Source organism: Corapipo altera, unplaced genomic scaffold (genome assembly GCF_003945725.1).
Source record: "Corapipo altera isolate COAL_440 unplaced genomic scaffold, ASM394572v1 0, whole genome shotgun sequence".
Taxonomy (NCBI): domain Eukaryota; kingdom Metazoa; phylum Chordata; class Aves; order Passeriformes; family Pipridae; genus Corapipo; species Corapipo altera.
In genome coordinates this window covers 28,388,220-28,407,727 of record NW_020884872.1, presented here as the reverse complement: position 1 = coordinate 28,407,727, position 19,508 = coordinate 28,388,220, and the positions used below count along the sequence as shown (strand labels likewise).

The 19,508-nt window shown below is 41.3% G+C and overlaps 2 long non-coding RNA genes across 16 annotated transcripts in view; one reads left to right on the top strand and one right to left on the bottom strand.

Moving 5' to 3' along the window:
- The window catches only part of LOC113946120, a 39,669-nt gene that overhangs the window by 12,520 nt on the left and 7,641 nt on the right, over positions 1-19,508 (bottom strand). For 6 of the 14 annotated variants that reach the window (XR_003527297.1, XR_003527304.1, XR_003527296.1 and 3 more), the window contains exons 1-3: positions 17,584-18,261; positions 11,380-11,461; positions 2,417-2,502 (exon numbers count right to left, since the gene is read on the bottom strand). This is a non-coding gene — a long non-coding RNA (uncharacterized LOC113946120). Of the gene's footprint in view, positions 1-2,416; positions 2,503-11,379; positions 11,462-17,392; positions 17,444-17,583; positions 18,262-19,508 lie in introns of those variants that run through there. The other 8 variants (XR_003527311.1, XR_003527312.1, XR_003527303.1 and 5 more) reach the window with 7 other exon arrangements.
- LOC113946156 overlaps positions 17,501-19,508 on the top strand; it is a 7,043-nt gene continuing 5,035 nt past the window's right edge. The window contains exon 1 of one of the 2 annotated variants that reach the window (XR_003527323.1): positions 17,501-17,613. This is a non-coding gene — a long non-coding RNA (uncharacterized LOC113946156). Of the gene's footprint in view, positions 17,614-18,394; positions 18,806-19,508 lie in introns of those variants that run through there. The other variant, XR_003527325.1, reaches the window with a different exon arrangement.

Below are 19,508 nucleotides of genomic sequence, written 5' to 3'. Positions count from 1 at the left end.
CATTGCTTTTTCCCTATGTCCAAAGCAAAAAAAAAAAATTCCTAAGTACAACCCTGCTCCACAGCCTCCAAACGCCACTTTGTGGATCTCAGACAGGGTACAGAAACATAAGTGTTCAACAGAAGTGCCTCAGGAGTGCTGAGGGGTTAGGGAGCTGAAAAAGAGCTGTCAGCTGACAAAATGATGTGGGTAAGTCAGGGGTACAAGTTAGGAGAGGGTTTGGCTAAATAGAGACAGGAAAAATAAATACAGTTCCAAGCACACAAACAGGTACAAGTGCAGAGTCAGCTTAGGACTTGCAAAGAGCCTATTTTTTCCATACATAAGCAACTTCAAACTAGGATTTTCTTGATCACACATATTGCCTTTTCCTAATTAAAACTGAGAGAAATCATATTTATCTATTTTCTAAAAGACAGAAATCAGCATGTGACTCCCAGTTCTTGAAAATTACTGACTAGAATCTCATTTGGCATAACTCAGCCTCGTTATCATCGAATCATAGAATCACAGATTTGTTTGGGTTGGGAGGGACCTTAAAGACTGTCTAGTTCCAACCCCACTGTCGTGGGCAGAGACACCTTCCACTACACCAGGCAGCTCAAAGTCCCATCCAACCTGGCCTTAAACAATTCCACAGCTTCTCTGGATAACCTGTTCCAGTACTTTACTATCCTCATAGTGAAGAATTTCTTCTTAATATCTAATCTAAAACTACATTGACATCTACAAAGCACCATATCTTTACCCTAGCTTAAGATCTGCTCCCATATGCTGTTTCTTTAGAACAACTTGTCTTCCCCTTTTTCTTTTTTTTTTCTTTTTTTTTTCACAATATGCATCTGGTTTAAGGTGACTTTTTCTTTCCCAGCATATGGAGCTGAATGATTATGATGATTTACATTTATTTTAAATCACAGCCTATTAAATGGAAAAATAAATGCTAATATGTTGATATGGTTTACTTCTGAATGAATTATTGATATGAATGAGTAGTTGCTGCTATCATAATTACTGTTTATTAAATAAATATATTTTGAATTAGAGACCCTTGATTAAGAAATCACATTTTTGTCTGAAAATTGTTTCCCTGCTGCTAGTATAAGAAATACCTCACATTACTCGCTATATAAAAAAAAAAAGCCGGTGAAATGATTCTTTTTTTATCTTTTCCTTTGCTCTGTGAACTTGGCAGCGCTTTGTGCATATTCCCTTTCACTGCTTCACTCCTCTAATCAGTTAAGTGAGGCTCTTTCCCCTCTGTTGTTTGTGTGGATCTGTCACATAGCACCTAGAGACACAAAAAACCATTTTAAATAGGAAAATGCAAAACACAAAAACTAAAGGATTAAGGATCAGATACCTGAAACTCCTCTCAACATTTTCTTTCAAGCTGAGCACGTTTCAGATTAATAGTGACTCTTTAACATAAATAATGATCTAATGAAATAAATATGAAATTGAAAGAATCATAAAAAGAATTTTACATTTAAGAATGCCATCTGTGTAACACTTAGCCTAACAATGAAATCATTTCAGTGCCAGAACAGCTCACTCTGCTTCTAGCACAAGTTACAGGAGAGGGTAATGGCTTTGCAGAATGGCATAAAAGTCTGAGTTCAATCGCACAAGGAACACCTGGGTTCAAACTTGCTGCACTTCACACAGACAATGGATCTCACACATGAGTTTTGAACTCTCCTCTGCTAATATTTCTACCTCGAGTCATCACGAATTTTTCACACAGCTGCTGATTTTTATCTCAAGGAAATTTAGATATTGGAGAAGATTTTATGGGTCAGCATGAGCGGATCTTGCATCAACTGTTACGCTGATTCTCTGCTTTCCAACTGTGCAATCCAGAGTCAGTTTTGTCAGACTGAAGTGCACAGGATTCAGAAACAAGACCCTCTTTTAATTATATCTGTACAAGAAAACTTTGCCCATAAAGCATTTAGGATTTAACACCAGACCTAATGTCAGTTTTTAGGAACAGTGTCCTAAGGTACCGGTCTGTCTGGGCATGTGGCAGAAAGCTCCATGTCACAGGATGGAGATGCCATTTTTGTGAACAGGGAAGCCAAGCTCTTGCTATGTGCAAGGCAGTGCAACAGAACCATGTGGAACACAATGGAGATTGTTTGTTTATACCAGCCAGGGAGAAGGGAACATATTTGTTTTGAGTGAGCTGTGTTAGAATACATATTGTTTTATATGCCCGGGCCTCATTACGCCATGTTAGTCTTCAATATGGATCAGATCCTAAAGCTGCTCGACATACTGAAATAAATGTGAGTTCTACCCACAGAACATCTCCAGACTTAGGCCTCATGTCTGTCAATGTCATCTCAAAAAAAACAAATGTTCAAAGAAGAAAAACAACAAAAGTATCTTAGAGATTGTGGAGGATGCTCACGTGTGGCAGATGTCTTTCAAGGCGATGCCGAGGAATTACTTGGAGAGAGAAAAATCCATGTACCAAGAGTGGAGAAGAGAGCAGGCCTAGAAAAAAAAGCAGAGATAATTAACTTTCACTGGAAGAAATATGGCTTGTTCGTATTTTAGAAGTTATTCTGAAACCAAGAGGAAATTCTTCCTTCACATGAATGATACGGCCACATTAACATCTCCTCAGGCACAGGTGGCCACAGCCCACATTTTGCTTAAAGATATAATTGTAAGGGCATTCACAGAGGAAGAGTTAAAGCGCTGTTCAACAAACAACCTGAAGTGCTGTACACTGTATTCATATAAGGGAAGGTATGAGCCAACGGAAAGAGATATTCAGCTGCAATCAAAGAGGATCTCAGCCTAACTGAGTGCTCACATGACAGTTGGGATCATTTCAGATCCCTTCCAATGAAGATAAAATAGCATCAAAAGCAGGGAGGCTTTTTTCTTTCTTTTAGGGATGAAAACACATCATCATTAGTCAAATTTACTCTGAACTTCCACCTTCTCATGTTGATTTGTACTCAGGTTCAGTAAACATATCTTTCCATCAAGGTAAATAAATGTAAAAGCCTATGAGTAACTTAATTGCTTAATGATGGATGCAGTATGGGGTGTAACACTGTTTCTGACTATACTGTTGAAGTTAACGACCTCTCAAAAACACCTACTATACAGCTTGGCAGTAAAAAAAAAAAATCTGTTCCTTCTTGAAAATCTGCTTATAACATTTCAACCACTTTCCAATCATTTTTTCCTAGTGTTAGGAAGGAGGGGGAACCTCTGAGGAAAATTTTCGAGGTGGACCAATGTAAAACGGAATTTATTCTGTTAAGATGCCATCCTTTGAGGGCCTGCATGACACAGAGAAATTAAGCTTGAGAAAAGCAGAGAGCCCACAGTGAGGGCAGAAGTTACACAAAGTGTCGGAAATATCTCCAAATTAAAATGGTCACGGTATTGAGTAGGACCTTTCAGTTGGGTGAGTGGGGGGCTCAGTCCACAGACGTCAGGCAAGAGCCTGATCTTGGATACATAGCACACACCTAGGGAATGTGCCCTCCTGTGTCCTTGCATGCCTAGTGCCCCGGATTGAGAAGGACCCATGGGAGAAAGCCGTTGTTCCCATTAAAATCAAGCCGCTTAATAGAGGTGCAGGCAAAATCACCTCTCCAGTGAGAGGACAGTGAGGGAGGAGGGTACACCAAGCGTCTGAGAGTGAAATCTGGCTCATGGTGGACAGTCAGGCAATGTGCAGAGGCACAGCTGCCAGCCTGACATGATTGATCAGGAAAGATACTAAGGAGCTGCGAGAGTCCAGGCAACAGAAACAAAGCAAAACATGAAAAAGCAATAGGTCAGCCCATCTTTACAATCTATCAATTAAACAATCATCCACTTCCAAAGGAGTCTGATGTCCTAAGCAGTACACATCCCAGCACATGATTGCTACTGTGATGGAGCGACAGGCTTACCAAAAGCAATGAATAATAATAATTATTAGTAGCGCGAATAATTTAGGTTAGGTTGTTCTGTAGTGAACCCCTCTGAGGAAATAACATGGTTGGGCATTTTGGCTTAATTCTATAGTCCCGTACCAGCTTTACTCAGACTGTTGAAAAACAAAGGTGTGTTCAAAATTGTCCGTTACGTGGGAGGTTTGTGCCAAAATCTCACCCTCCTTCAGTTAGGCAGCACTGGTGAGTGCCGCAGAGTCACCTTCAGCTGCTTTCTCTAAAACCCTGAAGCTTTCAGAAACATGCATTTCTGCTGGCATCACTCAACAGCTCATTGTTAGGATTTGTTCTCATTGACATGCATGAACTGAGACTGATGTACAGGGTGATCCAGAGTGACAGCCTTCAGTCCTAAAAGTGGATGCCTGCTTCCCTTATAGAGTCCAGGGACTCACACTTGACTCAGAAGGATATATGCAAAAATTATCTTTCCTCTCTCATTTGCCTCTGTTAAGCCTAAGTGTGTTCAGCCAAATTAGCAATCAGGCAAACTGTGCATGCAGAAATCTGCACTTGTACAAACTGCATTTTTTTTAAAACATTCCAAGATTAAATATCTTGACAAAAGATGAAAACTCTTTAACAAATCTGCCCCTAGAGAAAAGAAACATTTTTTTTATTCCATTTACTGTCATATGACATATAGTTGAACACAGTCCTATAGGTTGATTTGTTGCTTTAAATAATGTCACTAACATCCAGATATCAATGTGATGGTGCAGAAAAAAAAGTTCACATTGAGCTAGATTCAATTACAGACCTAGAAATTGAAATTAAGTCTGATGCTAGATGCTTAATTCATGTGTGTTTGACTGAGAAAAGGAGTATCTGGTTTACCTTGAATTTCCTGCCTTAGTGTAGTGAAAACATGACCCATTGCATTAATTAAAAAATAGTTTTCAAATGTAACTTAAGTGGTATTGCACTGGCAGGAGAAGACAAACACCTTTTTGTCCTTGACATGTTATGTGATATAAAGGAAGCTGCTCAATAGCTTTTTTCCTGATTCTTAGCTATGTAGGTCTTACAATTTTCATTGAAGAACAGGAAAAGGTATGATGACATCTCACAGTGAGAAGCCAAAGATTCTTCTTTAATAAAAAAATATTTAAGCATTTATTCCTCAAAATCCATAACCCTCTTGTGACCACGCCATTTGAAACAGGTGTCTATAGGCAGTTATCATATATGTCACATGCATCTATCCTTATCTCAATCAAGTGTTACACCTAGGTTGATATGTTCACATTTAATACCCAAAAATCCTCTATCATAGCAGTGGACTTTCAACCAGCACACGTTCGACTACTGATTTCACATATGCGGCTGGGACTAACTTTTCTCCTAATATGGTGATGGCACAAGCACTATTTAAATGATTCCTGAGCCTTGTAAATATACACCAGATGTATCTTTTGTAAATGTTACATTTTTCAACATCTCAGCATTTGTGAATAGTTGAAAGCGATGCCAACCATGCTTTAATGGGGCACAGAAGCATAGTGCATTCAAAGAAATGGCACACCATTGCAATAGTCAAAATTACAAGCGCTGTCAAAAAGCTACATTTTCACTTTATTGATTAGCACCAGGTAATGCAGCACTCCACATTGCATCCTCATACGTGCCTCTTTCAGCTGATGATGTTTCCCTGCACATGGGAAACAGAAAGGGATATGGAGCTTCCAGGGCTGCTCTGGGGAAAAAAGGGCAGAGGGTCCTGGAGAGCCACATTGTCCCTGTCCCAACCACCATGATGGTCAGAGATAGAGCAAGAAGGGCTGTGGGGACCACCACTCCTGCAGCTGTGGTCACCACCAGCTGCCAAGAGCAACCACAGGGATGTGCCTGCCTTCCAAGAGCTGGGGAAGGAGCAAGGTGAACCTTTCCCATTGGCACTGATACAGTTTGAGGCTATGATACACTTTCCAGCGGCTCAGGTTCCTGTTGCTTGGTCCTTCCTTCTTGCTGAGGTAACTCAGTACAAGGAGAGGCATCTCCTGCTAGGGACTTCTCCTGGGGCATAGGGTGAATTCATTCAGCTGTAAGAAGAAGCCGTATCCTGGGTTTTCCCAGACCCCTCTTTTTCCCTAAGCTTTTCCTGGCTTTCCTGTGTCATTGTAGAAATCTCACAGAAGACCCAGAAGCACCTGTGTGTAACAGTTTATGGGAAATGTCCATTTCTACCTCCTGTTACTTGCCCTATCCATCACCACCACATCCTGATTACCCCAGTAGTCTCCCTGCTAGCACCAGGCAGTAAAATGAGCTGTCAAAAATCAGCCATCACATTTGCCTGAAAATGCACTTCTTTGAAAGATTTGTCCCCCAGCTGTCCCACAGATAAGAGGAAAGGCCTTTGTAATACTGCACAGTTACTATTATTTGCAAGGCAGAGAGCTTTTGCTCACTGAATTTTGTGCTGGAATTGCACAGTGCGACTCAGTCCAGCAAATCAGCTAAAATCAGAGCTAGGTGACACAGGACAATAAACTTAGAGGGAATGGACTAGACATAATGCCCCACTACAAGTATTATTTCCAAATTCACAGGCTTGCAAATTAAAATGTCCCTGGATCACTGCCATAAAAAAGAACATTAAAAATCAGGGGAAGAGGTCTGGGCATCTGTTAGAAGCATCTAATATATACCAAATGTGTATGCTGAGCTTCTTAGATATATGCGTTGCTGAAATATAGCCTACAATTAATGTAAAAGCAGGAATATTTTAATTGTATTTTTCCATTTGATATTCAAATGAAAAAAATATATCTTATTAAACACAACACTTGGCTTTTCTATTTTAATAAAAAATAAGTTGTTGAGGAAAAGAAAAGCAAAACTACTGATTCCTTTCCTTATGATGATCAAATGAGTCTTTCATGTTTGTATCTTATACTTCACTTTTTAGCATTTCGAGGCAAATAGCAGATATCAAAACTTAGTAAATAATCAAAGACTTATTCGGTTTTCCAAACTGTCATGCTGCTTATCTTGTAATAACTGATCTCTTAGGTAGCATAAGCTATTTAATTGCTACTGAAGATTATTTGAATGAAAAAAGAGACGACATTCTCCCTTACCCCTCAAAAAGACAAAACTACATTCTTCAAGAAGACACATGCCGACAGATAGATTCTGATCTCTTCTACACATGCACAAGTGCAATAGCTAATTTTACAAGATTTGATAGGAGCTGCGTATCTGAGATTACACCCTGTACTCCTGACTGCACATTCCACATGGAGAATGACTTAATTTGGAAATAACTTTTGTTGCTGATAAATCCAAACTCTGAATCTATTAAATTATTTTTAAAAACTGCTTCTGCATTTTAAAGGGACTTTTTACAGTGTTGGCAAAGTGCGTATTCATGCATCCCCCCTGACATGATAGACTGTAATGGCTCCAGTCTGTCATGTCAACCATCTGCATATTAAACAGTCCCTAAGTACACATTGACACAGCAGACCCTAATAGCTCTGAAGCCGTAACAATCTATTGAGTCAATAATATGCATGTTAAAGAGTATCTCCTCTACTTCCATCAATATCTTTTATCTTTTCCTTAATTTGTATCTTCTTTTTATATGTATATTCAGAGTTAAAGTTTTAGGAACCTTTATCCTTTAACGTGCTGCCGCAGATGTGAAACATGTGGCACAGAGAGGCATATGCAGTAGCAAAATCATTCCTTAGTATCTGGGCCAGACCTTAAAATGAGGACCATAATATTTTTATACTGGCAGCACACATTCTTCCAGATAAGGTGGAAATAGCCCCTTTTTTCTGCTAGGCCAGACCTGGTGCTAGTGAAGAGCCCGGGAAAGGTTCCTGATGATTTCACAGGCTTTGGATGGAGCCCAGTGTGATGATACTCATTTCCTATTATACATTTCCTTCTAATTAAATAAAATAGGTCACCAGAGGAAAGTGAAACAAAAGGCAAATGTATTTACTTACAGTAATATCAACTCCCCAAAAAAGACAATCAGAAACAAGAGAAAAGATAATACAAAACACACCATCTCTTTATTAACTTGAAATTATGTCTGGTACCACAGTCTTAATTCATTCCCAAGATCTTTCATAACATGGAAGAGGGAGATTGTTATTTAAGCATAAGAAAACGGTAACTTAACCTCATTTGTCTAAAAAACCAGATAGAAAAATCTTAATTTTCTTTTCCTCAACTTCACATCACTGTACCATGCTGTGATTCTCTCGCACTCTCATCAGAGAACTTTCCCATCTTCTTCCACTCCTCTTGCTTTTTGTACGCATCAGGATTTGGATCATTTTTAAAAGTGAAACTGAGGTGCAGTTTGTGTTTCCAAAAGGTAGACCCAAGGACAGAGAGGCCACTTGACCCTATCGGCAGATCTTAGTTGGCCTCAATTCCCCTCTCCTTTCCACTAATTTGACACCGATATATCTTTGATGCACGTAGGGATTTATTCCAGTGTATTCTGGATTAACTTTCATTCCAGTGAGGGCAAAATCATGCTACTCTCCCTATTGCTTTCCAGGAGTGTGCAATTCATCCCCCCCTGCCTTGCACCGTTTCATGTCACCAGGCACAGCAGACCAAATCATCTACTTCTGTGCCTCATTCAGAGCAGCATCCCCTAACCTCATGACAAGCATTGAAGGCACCTGCCCTCTATTAAGTCCTCAGTAACTTCTTGTAGCTGGCTTTTCTTTCCAATGCAATAGCAGAGAAGCTGATCAGATGCCCACATGCATACCGAGGGATTTGCCCAACCATGAGGCCAGCCCTCAAAGCCCCAGACTAGTGCATACATTTCATCCTGCGTGTGTTATCAGGACAGGACTTTCTAAACTGTGGATAGCACAGTACTCACACAGCCACAATAATCATTATTTGAGTTTATCCACTGAAGATCGAGAAAACAGATTTGATTTAGTTTTGGATGGGTACATTTTTTTCCTAAATGAAAAAAGCTATTGAAAAAAACAAAGCAGATGAACAAAAGCTAAAGAAGGGGTGCCATGAAAAAAAAAAAAAAAAGACAAAAGTAAAAGTCACTGAAAGTCCCACTATCTACGTTGCCTGTATTTCCTTCAGCTGAGGGAGGCAGCCCAAGTGGAACTCTGGAAGGCTTGTTCCTGTGGGAAACTGTTCATTGCCAACTCCCCTCTGTGATGCTACAGTCCAACACCAAATTAGAGACATAAAGCACAGTCCTCTCTCTGCAATATTATGGGTACAGCCAAGTCCGTTCGAGAAAAACCTGTGCTCTCTGGACCTACTGCAGGAGTTCTCCTTCGCTATTCATTCTGGTCAACTCTGGTACTTGCTGTGTAGCAATCTGACATCCCAGACCAGTCCAGCCCTGGTGAAGGTAGGAATGTCACACAGTAACCACACAGGAGGTCTGGATTATTTATGACACCCATCTACTCCCTTGGCCCTTCTGTTTGTGCCTGACAAGTCTTGTAGGCTTCTCAGCACCTAACAGTTACCAGACGATGGTAACGAAGGACAGGAGGAGGGCTGCTGATCTACACAGCCAGAAAGAGAGTCCTTCAACACAAATCCTCTGCACCCAGGATTATTGGGTTGGGTAATTCTCACTCTGGATGGCCAGCATTTCCAGAAATTTATGCAGAGAAGTCACCTAGTCCAACCCCACGGACTTAAAGCAACTGATACCTGCCCCCAGGCAAAAGAAGAGCCACCAACCTCGGTCAGTAAATGAGACAGGTAAAGGTGATGAAAAGAGGGCAACTGCAAGAAATGCAACGCCATATGCAAAGTCTTTCATGTTCCCCCAGCAACTTCCTTGTGCATGCTGCAAATGCAAGGTGGGCTCTTCAGAAACGGCCTCACTTCCTCCCACCATGTCCCCCTCCTGCACAACCTGTCCCATGCCTGGCTGCAGCTGAGCCTACTCCAGGCTGTCCTGACCCCAAATGGAAAGATTCCATTAACTCCAGTAAAGAGGGCTCTGTATCCTTAGGCAAATGTGGGAGAACAAAATTTGGGCAGGGTTATGATTTCACTGCCTGTGTGCATAGAATGTCTCTTTTCCTGTACAGAGGAATGCTGGCCACCCTTCCCACTTTTTTGGTTCTCAGTGTTCATCACTGCACCTGGAGTTATCTCCCATTTACCAGGGAGTTGCTTTAAGTGTCTGACTCAGTCACATATGTTTGGCTCCCTTATTCAGAGTAAGATTTGGCCTACTAGCTGTGAAAACAGCTTATATCACATGTGCTGCAAAGCCTAGCCAGAACAGGCTGAATAAAGGATGAAGTTTAATCATGGAAATGTTGACCTACAAATAGAGAACAAAATGTTAAACCACATGGTATAGGGTGCTGCACGCCCCAAATATCGAGGAGAGGAAAGAAGAATTGAACACATTTGGAAAGTAAAGCTTACTGTTTGGGGTTTGGTTGGGTTTTTTTTTACTTTTTCTTTCTGCATATTCAGAGAGTCAGACCCACACTGTTCCCGCTCGCGATGACACCCTGGCATCTGAAGAACAACATGACACCCACCACAAAATGCTGCTGTTGGCTGGCGCCGTCTAAAGCAGCAAGGTTTGGTGAGGAAGGTGAGACTGCCAAAGGCAGGCAAGTGGGGGTGTCACAGAGAGCAGGACCTGGCCGACAATGTGACTCCAGTCTATGGAACCTGTACACACTGGGGAGAGGTAAATGTGATGAGACTTGAATGCCCCTTTGATCCCATGTCCTTGAAAACTAGCAGTGGGCTACCTCTTACAGCTAGGGAGTGTCATTATTTACACACCACCTTTTAGCTGGGACCTTCTCACCTTTGTGGGTTTCACATAAAGGCAGTTTTTTTGTCAGAGAATCCATTTCCCTTTTTAATCACAGCCATCGCACAAACTGTTCTTCTCACAAGATGTGAAAACTTTATCATAGGCTTTATTTAACATCTTTTGGGAGGTTGCAAAACACAAAGAATAATTTTTTTAATCAACCATCTTACTCTCAATAACTCAGGAGCTTTGTCTTTAGGTACACTGCACTTTAGAAAAATGCAGTTAACAGCAGCCAGCCAGGCCTTACTGACTGACAACTGTTTCTTTACAGGATTTCTATGTGCCAAGGAGCTGGACAGTAATATCCATTTGGTATTCATGGAAAGTACTTGCAGAACAATAATGACAATAATTGCTTCTGATTCTTGTGTTTACAACACTGCCAAAGTATCATTAGAGCCTTATTTATAGATAATAATGCTTATTAATCACACATATTTGAATTTTGGAATGTATTGGATTAATATTCTTTTGTAACTTGGTTCTGTATTACTGCTATGAAAAGCACTTTCTGAATGCAGCCCACTGGGAAGTGCTCGCTTCAGGAAAGTAAAAGCATCCAAGCCATCTGCAGGTGAGGGACAAAGGGCATACCTCTTCCTCAGCAGGCAAACGCCAAAGCTGGACACACCATTTCAAAGAGTAGCTCCTCTGGACTAAAATCAGGGGCAGACTCCTGAAAAAAAAAGTACCATGAAAGGTATGACAGTAGTGTCATGTTTGAGCTTGCTTTTTAATGCTCTATGAAAGGGTTTGCTTTCTACTGTTTTCTAAAGAAACCTGTTTTGAAGGTGAGAAATATGTCCATCTATCATCTCACTCTTTCTCACCATGCGTGAGTTTAGCCTGGACCTCAGGATTCCTTATCAGTCAAGAGGTTGTTAATGAGAAATATACTACAAAAATCACTTCTAATTTTGGTTATTAAATAATTCCAGCTTTTCTGTATCAATATCTGCTGCAATTCAATAGCATGATAGAAGAAAAATAAGTTTTTTAAAAAGACAGTTAAAACAAGCAAAAATGTCACCCAAATCTAAAGACCAACTGCCATATATTCATATTCTCCTTTGTCTCCCTGTAGCCCATTACAATGCTGAAAAATGCACCAAAGCAACTGCAGTACCAAACTCTTCAATTTTTAGTGTGTGGCCAGCTCCATAAATTTGTGTTTAAATAAATAAAATCCATAACAGTGTAGAATGTCTATTATTATTATTATTATTATTATTATTATTACTGTTGTTATTTGATTATTATTATTATTTTCCTTGAGATAGTTCTTAAAATTTACAAAGGCTCTGTCAGTTTAGACATACATTTCCATCTGTTTGTTTTTTTCCTTTTTACCCACTGCTGATGTAACATAACTACTGTAACAGCAGAAAATAGGGAAAATGGGAAGGGACAGAGGGGGATGTATTTTATTCTGTGTCTCCGTTTTGTGTTTTTTATGGTGCTCCCTGCACAATGAGGATAACCTGTTCCTCAGTGTCACAGCCCCATTGTCTCCAGGGATCTTTCACAGTGGCAGCAAAAAAGAAATAATTAAAACACAGAAGCTCTAAATTGTGAAGAACACTTGTGGCTTTGCTGCAACTCCCCCAAGCTGTCCCTGACCAAAACATTTTAACAGATGAAAATTACAAAGTGGTGTTGCCCCTTTAAAATGTGCTTCTCCCATTAATATTCCACTGTGCTCTTCTCACTGTGTTTAGAAAGTGCCAGTATTGAGGTTTCCCAGGAATTTCAAACCTATCAAGACAGGCGGTGCTGAGCGCAGCCCAATCGTTTCTAGACGAAGCCAGGATTTAAAACTAAAAAAACCTAACAGAGAAGTTAGAGATGAAACCAGAGGAAAACTGACATCAGGATGCAGAGGAGAGCCTTGTGGGTTCTGCACAAAAAAGTGGTGCAGCCCTCCTAGCCCAGGGACCACAAGTCCTGCTGGGAGCCATGGGGCCAGCTTGTCCTGGGTTTTGCTGGGAGAAGGGTCATGGTTTCAACCACCACTTGCAGACAAAGAAATTATCCCCTGAGTGTGGACATTGGTGGCGCAAAACAGTTTGGATTGGACCCCTTTCCAACTTGCAGCTTGACACCATCCAGTCAAAATTGATCCCAAAACTTGATAGTGTTGCACTGAGGGAACTTTGATCAATAAGCAACTGTGTTTTGGTTCTCCTGCTACTCCTCTTTTGAAGAGAAATCAGTAGCCCCAGGTGCACATGACCTGCTACAGGGTTCACTGGCAGAGAAGCATCTATGGATACTCTCCTGTCCCCAGATACTGATTTTTCCTCAAAACATTTGCTATATTTTTCCTAGGCTTCAGCATGTCACAGTTCAAAACGCTGTCCCTCTAACAGGTCTTTGAAATGTGCATCTTATTCTTTCCTAACAGTAATAAAAATATATGCAAGAGTTCAGTACGAAGATACTAATTTCAAAAAGTCAAATCAGCAGCATGTAAAATCATAATTCACCTTACGCAGATTCCAAATTTCTTATTTTCTTAATTGAGTAATGAAGAATAATTTCTATTATTTCTGTCTGGGTTTTTTGGGGCATTAGTGGTTTAATCATTTTTTCTACCTCAGAACAGAAAGGTAAAATAAACAGTTATCACATGGGGAAAGGTAAGTTTGTGCTTTATACTCAAAGGGTTGACGTGAAACCTATACAAAGATAAAAAGAGACATTTCCAGCTATAGCGTTTTACCATTTTTTTCAATCAGAGATAAAAGAAATTTATCATATTTCTGTGTCCATATTTCACTTTCTAAAGAAAAATGGGCACTTTTCTTTTAATACTAAGTTTTCAGAGTTCTCACTGAAGTCAAATGAGAGGGAAAATGCCCAATGCCCTTGAAAAATAGTCCCTATCCTGCAGTATCCCTTTCCTGTGCCTGAATGAATCCCCAGTACGAAAAATCTGGCCCTCCTACACAAAATAAGTGGATGACCCTACAAACACTGCTGCACACCCCAGAAATTTCAGCACGAGTCAGGGTACACAAAATCAAGTTTCAAACAAAACCCAAGAAACAAACAGGAAAATCACCTTCCTGATATCAAGTGGAATTGCTACAGGTTGCATTTTTGGATTTGTAGATATGGGGTAGGAAAACAAAGAAAAGTTTTGACTGGCTTGTTCACTGACTATATCTCAGTGGTTACAAAACATTAAAAAGGAATATTCAACTGGAAAAGTTCTAAGCATACGGGGAGTTTCAAAAGTGTCTTTTTGTTGTATCATTTTAGTTGCTATATTTCTCACTAGAACAATATTATTCTGCTTGTATTTAGCATTGGTTTTATAGTCAAATAATTTTTCTTTCTGCTATCAGAGTGCATGATTATTGTGTATTTATCCCTCCAGATATGTATCATTAACATCTCTCTTCCTTATTTTTATACCATTTATAGCTACTAAAATCTGGAAATTGTAGTTTCCCATTGTCTTCACAGACACAAGCAGGAATAAAAATAAAAACATACCTTTTCCTCAAGTAGTCTACTAACCAAAAGGAGAAAAAATAAGCTTTGTGTATTTCTAAATAGTCCTGTAGGAGTCATATACTTTTACTACGTGCTATATATCGTATGGTTTCTCCCTCTGTTATGACATCTCTGATTACTTTAAAAAAATTTTTCAAAAACGTTAAGGCACAAACCTTTGTATGGAATACTTTTAGCACGCTTTTTATTCTGACAAGATTAATAATTATCCTATAAGCATGGCACAGTGTTCTAAAATGTTTTTCTGCTATGAGTTAGCATTGTGCTCATGGGTATAAATGTGGAAAGAAAGGTTATTTCACAGCAGAGAAATGTATATTTAAATAAACTGTGATTGTGATAAAACTGAATAAAAAGGAAAAGTATGATTTTTTTTTCCCATTACAGTTATTCTGAATTTAAAATATCTGTAGTGAGTTTCCAAAGGACACTGGGCATTTATAATGAAAATACAAGCTACTGAAATTATTGGGAGATAATTGAGAGAACCATAGCAAATATCCCAGGGCTTTGGGCAAAATTGTCCAGAGACCTGCTTGTGTAGCAAGTGACAACCGTGTCCCCTCTTCTCCACCACCAACCTGTCTTCTTCTGTGGCACCTGCAACTAGCTCCTAGTGGGAGTAGCTAAGTAGGTGGGAACCAGGCTATGGACTAACCAGACTTTGCTGTCCTTCCACAAGACAGTTCATAGGCACTTAGAGTCATGGCAGACTTAGTCTTTTCCAGAACACACAACTACCCTTTCAGACACATCCAACACTTTCCACTGATGCAAAGACATGTTTGGGTTTGGGTAGGGTTTTTTTCCCCAGTTGCTCAAAATGCCCAGTTATACATATCCTACATATCATTCCAATCAGACAAAACTCCAAGTGGCTTCAATGAAAGTGAAAAGGAGGATTTGGCCCATCTTAAGGAGCACAAGTTTGGCTTCCAGAGGCTAAGCTGTACCTGCTCATTGGAGCAGATCATTGAAACATTGGAGCCAACAGACTTTGAACTAAGGAGAGAACAAAGGGTGACACTTTTTCCCCACCTAAACCACAGCCAGGACAGGCAGTGGCACCCCAATTTACTCCTAAGCTTCAGTGTTAGCCTTCAACACTGCTACCCTCTTTCTACTAACTTTCCTTGCAGGAGTAATTTTAAAATAATGTAATGCCAAGTGCCAGAGGGTTCACTCTTTACAACATTAGGCTGAATCATATCAACTCCCATTCTAAATATAAAAAATGACTGCATTACTTGACTTCATACTTTTTATAAAGGTTCTGTTGTGATATGGTTTCACAAGGTACAAAAGCCCATGTGGGTATTATGGGCCATATCAGTTCATTTCATCTCCCCAATCAGCTACTTAAAAATGTTTTCCTTGCAGCACAGTAGAAAAAATAAAATAAATATTCTTTTTTATCATTTTCCAAATTAAATTCATATTCCATAATGACCATATTTCATGTGAAAAATTACAAAATATGCTTACATACCTGACTTCCCTTCTTTAGTGAAGTGCTTCATTTGTAAAATGTTGCATATAAAATTGGAGCCTAAAATGAATTACTTGTTTTTTCTTGATGTGAAGCCTTGTTTAAGTTCACAGCAATTTTAAATATGATACATTTAAAATATTAATATTTCCCATATATTATTCACTGACTTTCAGGTTTCATCTCAAGTTAGTGGCACTTCATATTTCAAAGGAAGAAGTGTTTCTTTTTTTCAGGACTAATGTTCTATTAATTCACTTTGTAATATCATTCTGGTTCAGACAAATGAAATTGCACTAAACTGCTTATGCCAAGAATCATGCTACAATTGTTGGCATTATATAAAATTCCATATTTCATTACTATTTTACAAGTTTTTTATATCAGTGGCATCTTTTTAGGCATAATTCATAGCCTCACTTAGTTATAGAAGGACAAATACATGCAGAGAGATTTTTATGCTGAAATGGGGGTATATAAATGTATTTAGAGTAAAGTCTGCAACTTAAGTGACTTTTGTAAAGCACCAGATGCAAACTCCCAGTGAACTACTTTAACAGCTTTTCCTTTATGAACATTTTTTATTTTGGGCAGTTTTCTCTTCCAGTATGTTTTTCATCACACACATGTATAAACATGCATGTACACACACATATATATTTGTCAAAAATAAATTTGTGTGTGTGCAGAAATACTTGAAAGGCCTCATATGCATATTATGCAACATATGCCATTCATGTAATCCCTACATACATAAAGAAAATTCATTCTATAGATACAAATAAAATATGTGAAAGAAGTCCTTAAAGGACCCATAAAGGCCTAAATGTAGACGGATTCTTCATCATATCCAAAGAACTGAAAGATACATAGACATATAAAAAGATTGGTTTATATCCACATATCTTTTATAATCTTTCCATAAAGTCCACGTGGCCACATAACTATTTCCAGAGTTGTGGATGAAAGTTACAGCTGGATCAGCTGAAAATCTTTAATGAGTAAAGCAGCATCTAATCCTATGAAATGCCTTGCAGGAGTGAAATAATTACAAAGCGCTGGAGCAAGAGTAGCAAACAGCAGTAAAATCACCTGTAAATAAATATGAGGAACTATAAATACACCACAGTATTTGTATAGTTGACTTTCTCTGACTGTCATCAAAATCAGATGTTCAGGACTCAGAAATCCAACTCCAAGGAATGCAGATTAATATGTTTATCTAAATATATAGTCTGTGCCTTAAACTAAGTTTGCAACATTGTTAGTAATGTATGGTCCTTTTATAATGCCCAGTATTTACTCCCTTGGCAATTTTAAAAATAAATTTTTTTTCCTTAAATTTGATCCAACTCTTTTAAAAAATAAATTGCAAAATAACTGATGCAAATCCCTGTCACTTGTGAACACAATGAAATTATGCAGAGAGGAGCAAATGCAGGAAAGGCTCCTCCTCAAACACAGAAATGAATGCCCTGTTCCTATACAGTCCTCAAATGCCAGGATTTTGAAATATGAATTAGACTTCGAATGCAAATTAACCTCGGAGGAGGGGGGGGGGGGGGGGGAACAAAAAAAAAAATCAGAGAGACATACCAAGTCAAACGCTCCTTTTTCTGCCTATCTCGTCCGCAATGGTAAAATAGGCTAAACAAAACAAGTGCACATCAAGATAGAGCCAATTAAGGAATAGAGAGCGGCATGGGGGGGAGGGGGAGAGAGGGTGGAGAGGAAGGCACCTCACTGAGCACATGGGGAGTGGGAGCGCAGCATCCCACCATACCTACCTTATGAGTGTTCAAAGGAAGACAACTGGGGTAAATTGGATCCAGCTTTGATTTTTGCCATCCGGTTGCACCCGGCTTGCGAGGGAGTAGGGTCGGTCTGGGCGGGGGTGAAGGGGGGGATTAAAGAAGTGGGGGGGGGGGGGGGGAATACTGAGCGAGGGTGACAAACGGTATGCAAATTATTGGGCTTTTGGGGGGTTGGGGTTTTTTGGGTTTTTTGAGGTTTCTTTTGCGGGGGGGAAGGGATAGGAAAAGAAGGGAGATAAAGGAAAAGAGGGACCCTCAGTGGCGAGGTGAGTGTGTCCCTGCACGCTCCGCACACGCGTGGGGGAGGACGAGGGGAGTCGTGCGGGGCGCGGCGGGAGCCCCGTCGGGGGTCGCGGAGCCGCCGCTGCGCTGACAGCGCCGGGCCGGGAGGGGCGCGGGGGCTGCACCTTCCCGGGAGCAGGGGGTGCGCCAAACGGGGGGAGAGGGGATGTGCGTGGATGCGCCCCCCCGCCTCCTTCCTTCATTGCCTCCCTATCCCCCCGACCACTCTCCCCCGGCACGGCTGCCTCACCGCTCCCGGCGGCTCCCCGTTTGGAATTGGAGACCGGCAACTCTCACCAGAGCTCACCAGCATCCCACGGTCCTTAGGAAGGAGTTTGGGGCGGCGGGGGGAAGCGGGAGCGAGGCGGGGGGGGGGGGGGGGGGTTGAGGAGGGAGGTGGGGGGGGGGGGGGGGGGGAGGGAGGAGGACTCGGAAGAAGGGGGTGGGGGGAGACGGAGCTCCTGAAATGGAGCCAGCCCAAACGGGCGATAATGCTGGAGCAGGGGCTGCGTCATTTCGGGGCTGGGAGAGGGCTCAGCTCACCCCCACCGCCTCCCTGTCTACAGGCAGTGGGGAAAGACACCGGCAGGCCGGGGCAGGGTGCGGGGCGCTGCGGGGTCGGGGCCACCTCCGCCAGCCCTTTTTTGCAAGCCCCCGGAGCAGGAAAGCCCCACGCTAGGGCAAGGGCTAAGCCGCTTTCGGTCTGCCTAGCGATGTCAGAAAAGACAGGAACAGAGAGAGGCGTACGGGACGTGTCGGCCGCAGGGCAGCGGGCAGGACCTGCCCCGAATGGGGGCCCGCAGCAAAGCCGAGTCCCGCGGGGGTAACGGGTCCCGGGACGGCGGGGGTAGGAGGAATGATCAGCATTTATAACGTCGGGGAGGCTCACAGCCTTTCAAAGAGTTTCAGTTGGGTGAGTGGAAATGCCTTCTGCCCCTTTCACATTTGGAAGCACAGCAGTCTTTAAGCGGGAAGGGGGGGGGAAAGCCTTTTTTTTTTTTCCTGCTGGACGGTGGGTCTCTTTCAGCCTATTGTCATGTCCTATGGCTGCAATTATAAATAAACTTTCCTTCTGCAGAAAGGAAATAGCTGAGACTCAGGGTCTGAAGCTCGCGAATGGCCAGCAGATACCTTGGCCTCTGCTGGCCCATGCCAAGGGGCAGAGGAGGTGGTGGTCTAGCCCTGCACTGAGAGACTGTGCGTGCAGCATGCTGCATGTCTGAGGCAAAATAACTGGCCTGGGAACACCTTTCCTTCCTTCAACTATGCCCACCTGGTCCAAGGCAATTTCCTTCTGAAGCTCATCCCCTCAAAGGCTTCAAATGCTCATGTTCGCTTATTTTATTTTTTTTTAAATTCTTTCCCTGCCTCTCCTGTGGTCTCATATTTAAAAAGCAAAGCTGCTCTTGGTGGGCTGAGATTACAGGTGCTATCATGGAGGCCCATGGTGAGCATCAGTAAAAAGCAAGAGAGAACTGAGTCCCCAGGCAAGATTGCAGTGCTGGTACACAACTATGTGTATTGTTGTCCAAGCCTTTTACAATGCCTGCCACAGAAAAGGTGTTGCATGCAAAGTCCTTAAAATATTAGCCATATTCATCATTGTTATGTGCATA